At 34.9% G+C, this 18429-nt stretch overlaps 1 protein-coding gene across 4 annotated transcripts in view; it reads left to right on the top strand.

Annotated features, from left to right (window-relative positions):
• LOC118187688 (uncharacterized) overlaps positions 1-18429 on the top strand; it is a 420235-nt gene that overhangs the window by 66011 nt on the left and 335795 nt on the right. The window lies entirely within an intron of this gene.

The raw sequence follows: 18429 nt of genomic DNA, 5'->3' as shown, positions 1-18429 counted from the left end.
CTAAACATTAAAAAATGTTCATCTAACAATGATTAGCGATTGAAAACTTACCAATATCTCCTTTTCAGAATTAATTTTGGAGTATTTGTATTGGAAAATCTATTAATGACAGGGCGAATAAAAATTTGGTAATAGTGATAACAGGATGAATTTTTTTCCTAACATGGCGTAAAACTAACCTTTGTTTGTATTCAGTAATGCCTGGATTCTCTTGGAAATAGACGAATATTCTTCTCTTGGAAATGGACGAAAATCTTGGATAGAAGATTAATGGCACTTTATACCATACTTCTTGCATAACTTACTCATATCCTGTGAAGAGGTGGCTATTGTGTTTGAAATTTGTTGTTGAAATCTGATCACTTGAGTCCAATAATACTGAAGTCTTGAGATTGAAAACATGATGCACGCTAAACCATGATGTGAGATCCATAAATTGGGTTTTTAACATCTTGATCTGTAGCTGTGTTTGCATTAAAAGTTAGACTTGGTAGCTCAAAAGGTTTATAAGCGATCTGATCTTTCAAGCCTGGCATAATACTTTGATATGGTTTCCCAAATCATGACCAAATCTCCACATGTTGTCAAAAGGGTATGGATTGGCCTCGCGCAAACTCGACGACGTGTTGGGAACGGTGTGGAGGTCGATTTATCAAACCGAATGACAGTCATCCATTGATCGGTAGTACAAATTTTATGAACATTGTAACTTTTCCTCCTTCCTTGCGGCATTCATTTCGTTAATCAATGGTTTGATTGTTGCAACTTGATGAAATATTCTCTGTTTATTAAGTTCTTTTTTACACTAATAGGGTTTGAAAGATTGTTCAACACAGCAAATACTTTTGTAGCTGTCACCTTATTTTTGGCCCTAATCCTTCGCAATTTCCATCTCTCTTTCTCGTGTTCAAACGAATGCTTTCGTTCCTTCTGTTTATCATCGCATGTTTCCTCAAAAGCAGAATATGAACTAGCTCATGGATATGCTTCTTCGCAGTACATTAAATTTTCTACTTTGATCACAGAAGCACCTGCCATATAGGCTCAGTAATTAACCTTACTTGAAACTCGAAGCTTTTATATTATTCTCCTAACTGCACAGAACTGTGTTTAAGGAGCAACTGTGGCTAGACATCTTATAAAGCAAGAAATGTAAACAACTCTGATCCTTTCTGCATTTTCAAGTAGAAGACTTTTCTCATTTTGCCCCTTATTTTTATCCAGGTGCTTCTGTATTTTTGAGCCACTCTTGTATTTTTTACACATGCCGCCATGTAAGGAAAATTGTCTAATGCAGATATTTGTAGAATTTTTTATCAGGATTCAACCACTGTTTAACCAATGCTATATCAATGTATGGCACGTTATTAAATGTATCCGAGGGATAGTATGCACTAATTATTGTGTTTTCATCATTTTTAAAAGTACTTTGATAAATAAAAGCTTTCTTTTCCTTCCTTATTTTTTTCTCCCTTCGTATAGAAACGAAAGAAATATATAAAATGAATTAATGAACAGCCAAAGAACATAAAAGGTAGAATATCTAAGTAGTAATGCATTTTACTTTAAAATCATCTTTTGAAATGGCGAAGCCTCTCGGAAATTCCGTTTTCGGGCGAGAATAACCCGGTTTTTCATATTTCAAGCTTGGCAACTACAGTGGCAAGGACTGACTTAGATGGCATTCCGGCATAAAATGCCTTTTAATATTGTGTATTTTAATGCTTATAAAATATGGGCTAATGATTTCTAAAATTCTTCTTTCATAAAACCGTATTACCACAATTTAATATACTTATTACTATTTTATGTATCGTATACTACAGACGTACGCTATGTATTTAAAAATGCTTAAAGGAATAAAATATTTAACATTTTATTTTAATGTTTCGCTGAATTTTGTATAATCTATATATTGAAGAGTTGCTAATCTATGGTACTACTTCGTGTATTTCTGCAATAATAAATATAATCAAGTTTATAACTTAGTAATTCCATTTTTGAAACTGGCCTTAATCATAGAACTTAGCCTAACCTGTAATTAAACAGTATTCTTTGATGTATGTCGCATTATTATAAGAAGAATCTGAACTTCGTAAGATATAACACTCATGTTCTCAACTATAACCAAGCGCAATTATTCGATTGTGTATTGCATTAGTACCGGATTGGATTCTGATGTTGCTCACGTGTTTAAATTACATTAAAAAAATATTATGAATGTTGTGTGCGCACCAGCGGCCGAACGTTACAGTCGCTGAATGCTGGTAATTCGATTCTAGACGAACAAGCTGCCTACATGGGCGTTTTCATTGTTTTTCCCGTGTGAACATGGGTACCGGACAGTTTCGTTATAAAGTCCTCCACGAAGACATCCCTTTCTTTAGGCAGATAGCTCTCGCGTGCTTTGTCTGTAGAGATATTAGGATTTTTGATGCTGAAAGACGTGAAAAATGCGCAGTGCCCTCGCCAGGACCTCGAACCTCGGCCCTCTCGAATACGCGCCAAGCATGCTGACCATTACACCACGAAGGCATGCTAAGAAGGCGGGAGCAATACCTTTATATGTCATAATTAAAACCTAACCTAACCAAACCAAACTATAAATGCTCTGCAATCTGCCATTAATTAAGTAGAATATATAAAAGTGAAGTATAAGGATGTGGAAACATCGTATCAGCTTTTATTTTTGCATTGACTGCTAATGGTAACTCGCAGTATGTGTATATATTGCAAATACATGAAATCGCAGATGAATTTAGTTCAAACTGTAAAAGGATAAGAATTGTTTTTGGATCAAGGGTTGTTAAATTAATCGCGAGCTTGCATAGTTACCACCATTCTTTTCTTTTGTAAAGAAAAGACACGAGACATTATTTACCCAAAGAAGAATTTCATATTTCTTGAACTATTCCGTAACGTTTCATAATCCCAGAGAGGAAAAGAGCAGCAACTTCAGAAAACAAAGAAGCTTTAGACTTATTTTTGTTGCTGCTTATTCGTAACGTGAGTGCAAAAACGCGCGAAACCAGTAATGGACTTCCAAGCATCCTGGACACCTGGGTTCTCTGAAAAATAAGCTCTACGTGACGCCGCATTATTCTTTAACTACATTCCACTGCGTATGAATTCTGTGGCGAATGAAACAGAAACGGAAGGAAAGGAAAAACAAAAGTTGGCGAAGCAGAAGAGGAGGAACAATTTGTAATACGACGAAGAAATTGTGGCCAAACGTATTTTACAGTCTTCCGCTGGTCTCAGGTGTGGGAAGAGAAAAGATACCGTGCTAGTTTGACTAGTTGTTATTTTTGGTACACCGAACTCTAGGGAAGTGTATTCTCGAATCGTTGCACGGGGGCGAGCATTAAATACTTCGTAGGTAGATTTCATGTATCACGTGCTGGTATAGTTTCGAAGAAACAAGTGTTGATGAAGAATTCAGCTCGAAACTTCAAGTCTTTCGGCGAAGAGAATTTTATATATCTTTGGAACGGGTTCAGAAAAATCATTTGCAATATTGAAGTTTTCGGGTGCCTTTGTTGTAGCAGCTTCTTGTAGTGCGTCAGCTACAAGTTACATGAATTTTTCCGTGAGAGCTTAGAGCGAAAAAAAAAAAAAAAAAAAAAAAAAAAAAGAAAAGAAAAGAAAAGAAAAGAAATCTTTGGAAATGAGCACTGACATTTTAAAACTTCAGATATCGTCTTTTGGAGTATTTTTTAAAGTACTTTTTTCGTGGTTGCTGACGCGCATTTACAGTTTTAGCCGGGCATCTCCCCCGCCCGTTTAGTGGTTAGACAGCTTGTATATCCGAATGATTTGTTAAGGATGCTCATCTGAAAAGTTGTAAAGTCAATTAAATTGAACTTAATTTTTATTGAATGGAAATGTCAACTAACCAAATATTTTTAGTGTGCTGTGATTTTTTACAATTCAGTAGCTATAATGTAAACCGTTAAATTCTTTAGAAAACATAAATTACAAATAAGTTGATAAGTTTCATTTAATTAGGAAATTGCATGCTATCTATATTTAGTATGGCAGGGTAAAAGACTCTTAGTTTATAAGGTATTTTCTCCTTCTAGCATGCCTTCGTGGTGTAACAGTAGCGCACTCGGCGCGTGTTCGAGAGGTCCAGGTTCGAGTCCCGGCGAGGGCAGTGCACATTTTTCACGTCCTCCTGCTTGAAAATAACCTAGTGACTGCTGTACAAATTCTTAAAAAAAGAGAGAGAGAGAGATGTGTTATATTAGTTGGATATTATTATCATTGAAAGTTTAGGTTTCCGAGTCTGAATTTTATTTACCTGCCCCCCCCCCACAAGAAAAGTGCGTCCGAGGATATGAAACGGTCTTCTAGCGACTATTTCTCCGTAAAAATTAATTTATTTGAACCGATTTGCATATTTTTAATCAGTTTTATTTTTTAAATGTTTATTTGTTCAATTTGCATAAAAAATGTAAGAGTGGCTGATAGAAACACCGAAACTAACTTTAGTAAGAATTTGTTGGTTATAGAATTTCTGCATATAACGTGCAGTTAATTTTTTAATCCGAGCGTCAATTATCTACAGTTATATGGATATTCTTCGTTAAGAAAAGCGAAGGTTTCCTGCTGTGCATTGAGAACGTTTGATTGAAGTTTATTTTGCATATGCATATGAAAAAAAGGCAATCGAAATGTACTATGCTTTTTTAGAACATTTCAGAATACTAATTCAAATCCTAATGGTATTGTTGTTAGTATTGTTGTTTTCCCTAGGGCACAAATTTCTAGCTAGTACTTTATTACACATTCTTGCGTTTTATTTCTTATTCCTGTCTTTCGGGAAAACATTCCCAAAAGAGCGTCGTCTTCCTCACTTAAATTCCTGAACCAAATGCTTCGGTTTGCTAGCTGCTGAACGACTGGGGTATTTGTTCCCATTTTTTTCCCTCCCTTTTATCTCTTACTCTACGTCCGTCACAATCATCTGGTAGCGGTGCTCACTGATTTCAGACTCCTTTCCCATATGCATCCATTCTTCCTTCGCATTCTATAAATGGAAGTTTCGTGCCCATGTTACCCGGGAGTTTTCTCCAACTCGAGGGAATTTTTATTCTTCGCTTGGAAGGGAAGTCTTTCTCTTTTCTTTTCTGCTGAGATATATAACCCTTCACGTTCTAACTATTTCAAAGTTGTTTTACACTGCAAAGGAAAGCTGAATATATGCGGTGTTACCTTTATTTAAAGGTATGGTCAATAAATGTCATTTTTAGAATTGAATGTAGTTCAGATAGGAAGTGCTTTGCAGTTTATGGAATGTTAAATTAATTTTTTTAATAATTAATAGTTTTGAACTAAATTAAGGAAATTGGCCAAAAAATTTAGTACAAAAAATCATAGTGATATGTAGACCTGATTATTATTATTATTAAGTATCGCGATGAAGGTAAATAATTTACTACTTTGGCAAAGCACTCGAAAATACTCTGCTAAAACTACTGCTTGTCTTAAAAGCAAAAATTAAAAGAAATAAGCGAAATTAATTATTTAAACAAAATTTGAGGTAGAGTGCTCAGAAGCCTGGGGTAAATGACGTTATTGTTTCCAACAGGGCAATGGATTAGAGTTGTTTAGATTATGACAAACCACTCGAGAGCATTCATAGACGGAAGTCGCAATATGGAGGACTTTCGGGAATCTGGCTCTTGTTCGCTTTAAACTTGTGGAAAATCGAGTGAAATATCAAGCATCCAGTCCATTTGCCGAGATTTGAATCCGAATCGAACTACCAGTGTACAGCGGTTTTACCGCTCGGTCACTTGCAAGCCCAGATAGGTAAGTGACTGTAAGTAAATTGCTGAAGTTGGGAAGCTCTGGGATTTTGTATAATGGGCAAAGAGTACGTGGATTATAACTGATAATGTTAATTTATAATATCGTTGTTTAAGATAATATTTAATTAAAATATTAGTGAATCTTGCGTAGATTTTCGATTTTTCTTACAGAAAAAGTGTCTTCTATCCATTTTTTTGAAGCCGTATGGACATTCTTTTATGTAGTATCACGAATATTGGTTAAACTAGGACATCAATTAAAATCGAACTTGGTTTATTGAGCTGTGTAGTGTAAGCCCTTGTCTACGCATTGTAATGCCCCAGTTAAAGAAAATCGGGAATTGTTACAGTCCTATGGCTTTCATCGTTCGTGTATTGCGGCTTTATTCTGTTTACTTTCATTCTAGAGTCTTGAACGCCAGAAATTTCAACTCGGTTCAATTCAGTTGACTCTTCAACGGCATAACCTTTTTAACAGCATCAGGAATACCTTTATGGTATTAGCATTAAGGATTTAATTTCAAATTTCAGTGCAGACATTAACTGTGATATTTTCTGATGTAAAACCCAAAACTTTCCTGTTGCCGTCTTCTTCAAGTACCATTCATTCTCAGTAGTTTGTTGTGCTAAACTGTTTTGGGCGATGCGCGTATAATCCACGAGAAGGATATGCAAGATGACTAAAATACATGCGGGATAATAGGGAGTGCAGCGTATATGGGTCGGTCAAATTTTAAGTTGTTAACTACATTTATTTAAAAATACTCACTGAAGCTATGTCAACATTTGCACAGGTAAGGCCCTCGAGTAAGAGCTAATCAAATACCATCATTTATCTTCATACATAACAGAGCTGGATATTAAAGCCATTTATAAATGTCAAGCGGCATTGAAAAATTATTTTTTCCCTTTCTTCTCTGTTTAAAATCCTGTGGTGCTTACTCAGAATGGCTTTTGTTGGAAGTTCAGTTTTAATTATAAGGATTTTCTCTACGGCCGACTTCCAACATTTTTCACTCGCGCTTAATTTTTGCTCGTATAAAGAGTTCTCTGATAATGCGTTTTGTGCGAGGAAAAAAGTGCAGATTCAACGAGTTGGAGTATTCTAACAAAGCGACGAGATTTACATCCCTACTGAAACCAACTTTGTCCTTGCTCTTTTGAGGCTTGTTATTAATGACCTGGGTGGACGGCAAACACTCTTAAAGAATTTCAAGAGAAACAATGGAAACTGTAATATTTCGGCAGCCTTGATTGTATGTTTTTTGGACTACTCAGAAGTTTCTACTTCATGTAAATTAGATCTCTCTCTCATATCTTTTATTGTAATCATTGTCAGTAATAATTTAAAGCTTTTAATTATCGATAACAAATATAAATTGACGAATAAAACTCCCGTTTTCAAACAGAATTTCATTTATGATAGCGTATAAAATTGTCATAGAAGAAGGCATACCGAAATATGTATAAAGATAGAAGAATATTAGCGCATTTAGAAAGAATTCGATGGGGGCCGAGCGGGTTAGATCGGTGACCACTTGTACTTCGTCCGTAGTTTAATGCGCAGCGAATTACCTGACTGCATGGTAGTTGCATGCTAGTTATTCACCAACATTTATGCTCCTTTTATGTCTCTCAGTTTGGTTTATTTGTGGCGTAGCATTCAAGAGCTAGCTATCTAAGGGAAGAGATACCTTCATGGAGGACCTTTATCTTCGTGGAGGAAACTGGTTGGTATGCGCGATACACATGAGGAAAAAACACGAAAATGTCCATGCTGCCAGGATTCGAGCCCGGACCGTACTGCCAACTTTCAGCGACAGTACCGTTCGGCCGCTGGTGGGCTTTTTGTCTCGTGAATATTTAGTAAAATCCAGATAAAGAATTAAAGCTTATATTAACATATCTCTTGCTTTTATTAAATTTAATTTTTGTTGTTGAGAGCGGTTTATTAAATTTCACGCAAAAACGACGATATGCTGTTTTAAAAATGTCTCCGCCTCCCTAAATGCATAAAGGAGCATAGCATTAAAATACGCCTTTTGTATACCAGAAATATTCCATTCTGAAATTACTTTATTTTTCGACGAATGATGCAAGTGAGGTATCTTAAATTTTGTAAAAGGTAACTTTGACTATTATACTGTTCATGCCGAGCCAGTTGTGCTGCTACTGTGAGTGATGTATGAATTTGTTATGCCGGCACTTTACTCGATTGATGCGGAAAAGTAACGCAGAAGCATATCTCGATTCCAAGGCTGCAGTTCTTATGAAATTTTAAAGAATGAGGTTTGGATTGAATTTTTTATGTTATTTTCACATTTTTTCCACATTTTCTCCACCCCCCAGTCTTAAATTTACTCTTATTTTTCAAGACAGTCTCTCTTGTATTTCGTTAATGTGCGCTTGTCAGTTGTAGCTTAGTGTAGTGCTTGTAGATTCTTAGCAGATTGATTAACCTTGTAACGTAGTGTAAATGTGCATGCTTATTATTACTCGTAATAATAAGTAAGTACATTTTTACTCGTAAATATGATTTAGTCTCTTAGTTTATGTCATAAAAATAAATGCATTTATTAATCCCTATTTTCGTCTAGTTAAAAACTTTTATTCGTTAAGGTTTCTATTGCTTTCAACTGCTTTAGGATTATTAAGTATAAAATATGATGGACAAAAATATTAAAATATCTATGTTCTATGATACAATTGACAATCGGTATTCAGCTAATATTTAATACTCTACAGATTTATTTTCCGATTATTTGTACGTCCGAATTTGGAAATAAAAACTAATTTCATCAGAATTTTCGCTGTAGTTTCAATACGTTAAGTCTCCGTTTTATTTGGCGAATGTTTTAGATTTGCCAATATGAAGATCTATATTGAACTTAAACGAGGACTTTATATTCCTAGTGATCTCGCAAGCGAGTATGATTTTGCCTTGTTTCGTTCCAACTTCCCGCGGGGAAATGGGGCCAAGAATCTCCCGCCAACTATTTCTCTTCCATCAACCTCTGTGGGAAACTTTCGGCTGAACAGTATTTTGAGTGCCTTCATGCTGCAAAGACTTCACATTTACAAACATCCTTGCCTTCGATGAGATTTGAACTTTTGATAGTAAGGTAATAAGATAATAGGTAGGCAGCCTACTTACCTATCGCTATGCCAACTGGGCGGCATTTTTCCTTTGTAAATCAAGTATTATACTAATAATGATAATGCCTTGCATCCCTGTCCCCATGCATACCGTAAATATTAAGTACTAAGCCCGCCTCCCCCAAAAAAAGGCATTCATTACCTTACGCAGATATCTTGTATTCTTCGTTTAATCAATCCTTCAGCCTTATATCCCTGTTTGGATATTTTCAGTAAAAGGGTCCAGGGTATCTTTTAATTGCCTTGCTCGTATGAAGTAGAGTAGCCATCGCTATGTAAATATTTAGTTCCTTCAGAGACTTTCATCCCGTGAACGGGCCGGCTGCATGTGTGTTTTCGTGGTTTTCTCCATGTATAACGTGTATACGAGCCGGTTTCCCTTAGAAGGTCCTCCACGAAGGCATCCCTCCCCTTAGGCAGATAGCCCTCGAGGCTTTGCCGTAATTAAATAACCTAACGTAACCTTCAGAGACAATGTCCTTCCTTAGTCCACCACAGTGATTCTGTGTTAGATTCAAATCCAGGCTAAAGCAAGGATATTAGTCATTGCTTCGAAATTGCGCATGGTAGATTGTTCTATTTTGTAAAATGATTCTGGGGAGTGGGGGTGTATGTTTTTAAAATAATTTTATTGTTATGGTCTTATTAATCGAGATATTAGGTGTATATGTCATGTAAATGGAGAGACGTCGTTGAACGTACTTAGAATGTCAAAAGTTTATAAAATTGGAATAATTCTTCTCTCTCTCTCTCTCTCTTCCTCTCTCCCCCCCCTCCGACTCTAGATTTAGTAAATGTGCAAAATTTTAATTTTATGTTAAATTTCAGCATGGGCGTACCACTTTCTTTGAAGTTTCTTAGAATGTTACTTTTCAGTTCTGTATCTCTTAACTAATAATGACGTAAATTATATAAGTATTAACTTTGACGTGCCTAAATTCTTACTTATTTACTAATAAATATTAGTCTATTTAAAAAGAGCTACCTTGCTGGCTGATATCTTCTTAGATAACTTTTTGTAAGTGCATTTATTTATTTATTCTCCCCCCAACTGTGAAAATACATACAAGAAATAAAAAAAAAAAAAAAGTAATAAATTGCTTTCATTAATAAGGTGGAAGGTTTGTTATGGCGTACTCCTGTCTTTAGACGTATGATTAGGCTGCCTGCTGAGAAGTAGAATGCAGGAAAGTATGTATGAATCATCGGTGATGCGCCGGGCGATCGAAATATGGAGATAAGTTATCGCCGAGCGGACAGGAAAAAGGCTACTGAAAGTAAAGTGCCCTCCAACAGTGCGCGAGACTGCCAGTCTCCCCTTAAATACTTCACTTTTGGTTGCGTCTCCCGGTTAGTGGTTGTACACGTTGCGGTGCCACGGTCATGGGTCGAGGAGTAGGAGGGGGGGGGATACATGAGCGTAGGAAAGGTGCTCGTTTTCTAGCATGTTTTGACGCCTGTGTATCGGAAATCCTATTAGAGAAGCTGTTTTCCTCGTAAATCGCTTTAGATTTCAGAACTTCACTTAGAAGCTTTTGTTCCAGAAAAAGGCTCACTCAAGTACTTCTGAAGTGTCGAGGATGCCAGTGAAAGTAACTTCCTCATTAAGAGGGACAGGAATTCAAACCCGTTTTAAGTTTTTCTTTGCTATTTAAGTTTCAACTGTAGAGAATCCTTCGAGTTTCAAGTTGTTTACCTAATATGCGTATGTTTATTAAGCGACTTATCTGCATTAATTACGGAAGCATGTTTTCTTCCGTGTTTTCTTTAATTATGATGTGGTTTCCATTAGATTTTAAACTCTGAACTTATATTTTGCTTTGAATTGTTCATAAGTTTCATTTGTTGGACCCGGGCTTGCTGGATTGGTGATTGCTGCTGAAATTGGAATTTTCTAATAAAAATGAACACTATATACTTTTAGCGAAATATTAGTTTTAAGGATTCATGCACCTTTATTAAGGGGACCGTGGACTTTGAAAAAGCTAAAAATCGACCAAAATATTGAATTTTTTTTTTACTCTCGTTGTATTACATATACTTAACTGCATCGTATGTAAAAAACCGAATTTAAATATTCTAATTTTTAACGAAGTTACAAGCATTTAAAATGTGTAAACAACATAAACTTTGCCCTTTAAATTTTGGCGAAAATGTAAACAAATATGTTTCAACAGTTATTTGCTGATATTTATATACTTATATATTTAATTCTTTATAAACCTGGCAATATAACGTTTTAACTGTAACTGCCATTTCACTGTTTACAGTTTAAAAGTGCCTCGCTATTTTCTTTAGTTCTTTTGCTAAAAGTGTTTTGCTGTGTTTTATACAACTACATTTTGCAGGACTGTTTATAACTGAGTTTCTTGGACTGGAAGAACTGCAGATTAATTTATAATCTCTTGCGTAAGAGTATATATATATATATATATATATATTTATTTATTGTACATTATGCATGCCATAAGTCGTCGTTACCGTAAGCCTAAAGGGCGACCATCGAAGAAAAAACTTGCAGCTGTCAGCAAAATTGAAAAACGATGGGCAGCTCATTCGGAAAATGACGTGACATTGAACAGTGAAGAAGTTTCTTCCAAAAATAAACAATTTTTTCTGAAAGTTCTATAGTTGAAGCGAGTACTTCAATAAGTGCCAGTGTAAAGAAACTGAATGAAAGTTTATTATGAACGTCTGACTGTGGTGATAACCGAAATGATGATTCATATATTTTGATAAATCGTAAAATGTGGAATCCATTGCTATGTAATATAAAGTGTGACCAGTGCTCAACCAACTCTTTAGATATTGTTTCGAAAGGAATATATGGATATTCTACAAAACTTGAATTAGTTTGTAAAAACTGTGATAAAATATTTAGTTCAACATTTTCAAGTGAGCGGGTAAAACGGTCAAATACTTTTGATGTGAATACGAAACTTGTCGAAGCATTTTTGAAAATAGGCAAAGGCCACGCCGCCTTAGAAATGTTTTCCATGATTATGGGAATTCATGCTATGGACAAAAAGACATTTGCTAAATGTTTACACAGTTTGTCTGAAGAAAAGGGGAAACTAAAAGGTGATTTCCTTCAGTTTTCTCGAAATATTGTTCGAAATAAGCATAAAAAATTAATTAATATAAATAATGATGAGTGTATAGATGTCACAGTGTCGTATGATGGCACATGGCAAAAACGTGGGCATACATCACTGTATGGAATAGGTATCGTCGTAGATGTCTTGACTGGGTTAGTTATCGACTACGAAATTCTGTCAAAATATTGTCCTGAATGTGTATGCGCGAAAAGAGATATGGATGCTGACAGTGCGGAATTTCATATATGGTTTGAAAGCCACAAACCAGAGTGTTCCAAAAATTTTTCTGGTTCGTCTAATGCTATGGAAATGAAAGCCGCAGAAATTTTATGGAAACGGTCCATCAGTACATGTAATATGCGATATGTTGGGATACTTTCTGATGGGGATGCGAAAACATATCAACATTTATTAACTCTGAATCTTTATGGTAATGACGTAAAAATTAGTAAAGAAGAATGTATCAATCATGTGGCAAAACGTTTAGGGGCAGGATTGCGCAATAAAGTTAAAGAGCTGCGTTCCAGAGGTATATGTATCGGTGGACGAAAAGAAGGTAATCTGAAGGAAACTACAATTTTAAAGTTAACAAACTATTACAGAAAGGCCATAAAAGATAACATACCGGATATAGACAAAATGAAATCTGCAATTTATGCAAGCTTACTACACTGTTCATCTACTGATGTCTCACCAAAACATTCGAAATGTCCTACCGGTACGTTGTCATGGTGTTTTTATCAACGTGCAGTAGCAAATGAAGAGCAGCCGAAAGCACATAAAGCCATGAAAACTAAAGTATCTGAAAGTGTTCTTTCTCAAATATTGCCAATTTATCAAAGGCTAGCTAGCACAGAATTGCTGTCCAGATGCATTTCTGGTAAAACACAAAATGCTAATGAAAGTATCCATAGTTTAATTTGGAACAATTGCCCTAAAGAAGTGTTTATTTCTAAAAAAAGGCTAGAAATGTCAGTATTATCAACAATTAATGAATTTAACTTTGGTTGTGTAAATGCCATAAGCGTAGAACAGGAAGAAGTGAACTCGTTTTCCCTACTCATTGCAAAAAAGCGCGATCAGCGTCGCTTGAACCAAAGTAAAAAGAGAAGTTTACCTGCATGGAAAAAACACAGAAATAGTAAAAAATATTGTAAATCACTAAACGATAATGCAATTGTAGCAAATGAAGGTAAAACATATGGTGCTGGTGATTTTTAAAAATTTCATTGAGTATACGGCATAAATTGTTTTTACCTGTATAACTTCGAATCACTTAGCAATTTGTCATATGTTTATTTTTGTCATATTTAATATTATGAGATTAAAAATAGTTAAATCTTACAAAAATGTTATCGAATGTTTACAAATTTATATTCAAAGTTAATTTGCTGTTTCTCATGACCATGTATTAAAGGTAAGTTTGAAGGAAAACTTTAAATTCATTTTTCTCAAAACAAATTTTTTCGCAATTTGTGTGTTTTGAAAATGCTCCATGCGTCTCATTTTTAGTTAAAAATGGATGATATTTGGAAGAAACTATATTGTTATATGTTACAGTAGATCTGTGTATGCATTTTTAGATATGAGGTTATTAAGAAGTTTAAACTTGTGAAAACCTTTAACAAAAGGTGAAATTTTTTCGAAAATTGGGTTTAAGTTCACAAAAATAGCCTTTAAAAATTTATTATCCATCATATTCAATAACGGATACACAAATACTTTTACCAAGCCTTTATAAGTAACATAAAGCAAACATTAGGAAAAAATATTAAAAATTGGAGCGCATGGAGCATTTTAAATTTTTAATTAAAATAATTAATTGCTTTAAAAATTTTTAATTTAAAACAAATTGAAATTTTGAGCATATATTTTGTTTACTGATGCTATAAGATGTACATGTATAAAATTTCTTGTTGAAAAAATGAAAACTTAAAAAAATAATTTTTAAAGTCCACCGTCCCCTTAATAATACTTGCTATGCGTCATATCAGATTGTATTTATAAATAACAAATAAGCTTTTTTTTAAGTGCAGTTACAATATAAATGAGAATCGGTACATTAAGAAAATATGGTTCTCTTCTCGTTAGGCATTATGCATCGCGTGCCGCCCAGCCGGTGTAGTGGTTAGTGACACTGACTGCTGTAGCGATGAGCCCGGGCTCGAATCCCGGAGAAGGCATAGTTTTAACTGTCCGTTCCCTTAATAGGAGGCAACGGTGACCACCTATTAGGTTCTTCCACTATGAAATGGCCACCACTTCCGGCCCTTGCAGCGGCGCAAGGCTAATGGCTATTCAATAAAGCGCTTGGAATTTTAAAAAAAGGATACTATTCATCGGATTTTTGGATCTTTTCTTCTTATGCTTTTCTTGGCTAAGTGGAGAACTTATGGCAGATATTTATATTACAGTCTGAAGTTTTCGAATTCATAACGTGGAAATCCTTTCTGTGATGTTTATTTTTAGGCGTGTTTACTTGATGGGATGGGATGGACAACATCGTGAAGTATAGGAAATAAAAGATGCTGTGCTAAACTCTGCTTTTATTTATTTTTTTTTTTTTAGCGGAACTGATGTTTTTATATTTTTAAGACGTCCTTAAAGCTTTTTGCAGAAATATTTTCGTCCTCTTTTCCACTCTTCAGAATACTTGTAGCGAAATAATGGTAACAATGGTTTGAAAAGAAGGGGGGGATCACAATTTTAGCAAATATGTATTGACGCAAAACGTTTGTTTTTGATCTATAGCGAATCCAAAATTTTCAGCTGTCTTAATTAACATGTCGGATTATTCAAGCATTTCTTTTTCTTTTTTAAACAGCTTTTAATTTGCTGATGTTGACAGTTGATGTCTGTTATTAGACTTTGTCATCAACAACTTATTTATGACGTGTGCAATGTGAATACGAGCCAGTTCCAAATGTCCTTCGCGAAGATAACCCTCCTTTGCCGTATTCAAATAAATTAATTCTGACTGATTTTTTATGCTTCTTCTTATTTCACTCAATTTTGCATCAGCTTACCCAGTTTTATGTCAGAAGCTTAATAGTTTATACACTTAGTGTTCTGGGTATAGAATCTCAGTATGAGGATTGCTTCCTGCTATTTAATCGAAAACTGTTATGGGCAACTTTAAGATCATAGGGGCTTTTTATGTAGCAAATGGGATACTGTGAAATCGGATAACCCTGAAGCATGGTTACGATACTCGTTTGAGAGACAGCAAGCAAAATTATCATAGTTAAATGTTGTTTATATTACTTCGGGCTTAATCGTGATTTATAAATAAAGAAAAGGGGGCTTTTTTTTTTTTTTTTTTTTTTTTTTGTTGTTGTTGTTGCGATACAGCATTAAAGTCAGAATGTTATTGTGTGTGGATGTAGGATAAGATGTTTTCAGAAATAGATTTTCCAGTTTTGCTGCTTTTTCTATGCATTTTCTTAAATCTACTGTTGTTTTCAGCCCTACATTTTTGTTTAATAATTAAGGCCAGTAAAACTTAATTTACGCTGTTCATGCGTAGTGGTCTTGGAATATTGTCAATTTCGTATATTTGCAGCTGCCACAATTCCGTGATCAGCATAAATTCTCTTGTTTTTGAGAAACTCTGTAGGCAGCAGAGTGGAGAGAGCGTCAACTGCGCATGTGCGTGTAGCGGAAAGGCATTGATGAATGGGTTGCGTAGGGGTCAGTGTCGGTCAACTCCAGTGCTTTGTCTGTTTGCTGCTTATTCCGTTTTTGTATTTTTTATCCCCCCCCTTTGGAGCTTTTACTCACTGTCATGAAATGAGTTAATGCATTCGATGCTCATCGGACGACGCAGCTGTTCTTATTAGTTTAATTGAATTAAAAGCGTAAGAGTCGAAACCATGCTTCAGACCATTTTTTGAAGTTAGTTCGTCCATTAAGAGTACTGTTTCCGCAGAGTTTATATGTTTGTGGTACTGGTGGGGATTGATGGTGCCTTCTTAGATATGTTTTGTTAAGGCGCAAAAATAAAGCATTTTCTAGAGTTTTCAAGACGTAATGAATTTTACCGACAGAAATTCGGCAAAGATTGCTAAGATAAAATCAATTTACTCTGCAATTTTCTTTCTCTGAACCAGATTTCTGTTGTGACTACATATATGTTGCATTGACTTCAGAATTAGATTTTGTTTTTTTCTTCTGAATTCGGGCTCATAGATTTTTATCATTTTGCGCAGATTGTGTGCATCTGTGGAAGATTTGATTAGATTGTTGTACCTTTTCTAAATGTGAAAATGCCTAAATTTAATTGATGCATAATTTACGACTGGCTACGTATAGTGGTTTCGGCTTATCCATAAGCTTTTTATGCAAGAACTATGGTTAATTTATTTTGCATTTATGACATTGCAAGTATGTCATAATCAACCAATTAAAAAGTACTCTTGCTTTTTGCTGTCCTTAACCTATACTAAAGTACATAAGAGCTTTCGATATAGAAAATACAAACTTTTATCAGGGTTAAAAAAATAAATAAATAAAGCATTGCGAATAGCATTGTAATATACTTTGCATTTATGATATTGGTCATTGCTTCGAAATTGCGCATGGTAATTTGTTCTTTTTTGTAAAATGATTCTGGGTAGTGGAGAGTGCTTTTTAATTGGTTGATTTAAATTTTCGCCTGTGAAAGTGTGTGTCAAGAGATAAAACTATAAGCTTACAAATATTGAGTTTTAGGTTAGTACAAAAAAAAATAATTACCACTTTCCCCCCGAGACCTAAAAATAACGGCGTTTTTCATTATTGTTAGTCAAGCAAAAGCTGTAATAATGCTTTCCTGAATTTTCAATGAATTGATATTTTGGTACTTACGTATTAACGCAACCAGGCCAAAATTCGCATAAATCGCCAAATTTGGTGACCCTATTTACGGCAACCCTACGTGTTATGGGGCGTGTACTACCACAGCAATGGGTTTTCGGCGGAATTTGCCGAGAAAAGAAAGAGACTTTTTTGGTTACTGTACCTAACATAAGCGCCGTTACCCTCATGGAAAAAATTTGCGAAAATATCAAGGAAGGAAGCATCATTTATTCGGATTGCTGGAAAGGATACAATACAAGTGAGTTCGAAAATGCTGGATTTCTGCATGGAACTGTTAATCACAAATATAACTTTGTGGATCCCAACACGGGCGTTCACACATAACATGTAGAGCGCATGTGGGGCTCAGCCAAATGGCGCAACAAAAAACAGAGAGGAACAGCCCGTCATCATCTTGACTCATACCTTATCGAATTTATATGGCGCCAAGCTCAAGCTCTTAATGGCGAAGACGGTTTTCAATCAGTGCTAAAAGCAATAGCCAAAAGATTTCCGCCGAAAAAATAATTCTGCAACTTACTCAAATTCGAAACCGGAAGGGTTTAATTGCTATTTTATATTTTAAAACAAAATAATATAAAAAACTGTATTAAAAATTATCTGCAATTAATAAATGTACATTTTCTTTCTATTTATACTTTTTTACTCAAACTTACAAATCGCGCCAACCTGGTTGCGATAATACGTAAGTACCGATATTTTTATCGCATTTACACAAGACATTCACGTTATCTAGTAATTTTACTTTTTCGTTCCTGTCCATGTCGCTAAAAATTGCGCGTATAAGAGTGAGAAAGTTTTTGCAATGTGTATAAATGTATATCCTTCTCGTGCGATTTGTCGAGAGTCAAATGCATCAAAAATATCCTTTCAATGTGTCTTGGTTATTTTATTAGTTCTGCAACGTTTTAGTAATGTAAGATTTTGTAAACTTCATTACCATCTCGTTATATAAGCTTTGAAATTTGTAGCTGTTTATTTCTATGCATGTGAAGAATTTAAAACAAAGAGGGAGTTTCTTTTCTGTTTTCTGGATTTTGTGGTAGTGAAAATTATTTTGAAATGCAGATTAGGAAAAGTTTTTTTTTTTTTTTTGTACATTTTCAGATATAATTTTTTTTCGGGAGGGGGGGGGAGAAAAACTAAAAGTGTTTACATGTTTTACGAGTGCGGCTAATACTATGCTCTTCTCAGATATCAGTATATACAATATCTAAAATGTTTCTAAAGCTGTTCTGTAATTTTCTTAAATTTATTTTTAATGCATTCCATGAGCACAATTATAGTAATGTTACACATGAAGTCTTTTTTTTTTTTTTTTTTTTTTTAAGAGATCGCGAAAATTTTCTTTTTATTATGGTTTGTTTTTTTATGGCAAAGCAAACTAGGGCTGTCTGCCTAAGGTGAGGGACGCCTTCTTGGAGGACTTTCTAAGGCAAACTGGCTCGTATACATGTTGCACATGGGGAAAACCACGAAAACGCCTCTACAGCCAGTCCGTT

This window comes from Stegodyphus dumicola, chromosome X1, assembly GCF_044657685.1.
Source record: "Stegodyphus dumicola isolate Sdum_Otavi_A_Nest chromosome X1, ASM4465768v1".
In the NCBI taxonomy this organism is placed as follows: domain Eukaryota; kingdom Metazoa; phylum Arthropoda; class Arachnida; order Araneae; family Eresidae; genus Stegodyphus; species Stegodyphus dumicola.
Note: the sequence above shows the minus strand (reverse complement) of the source record. Positions and strands in the feature narration are given on the sequence as shown.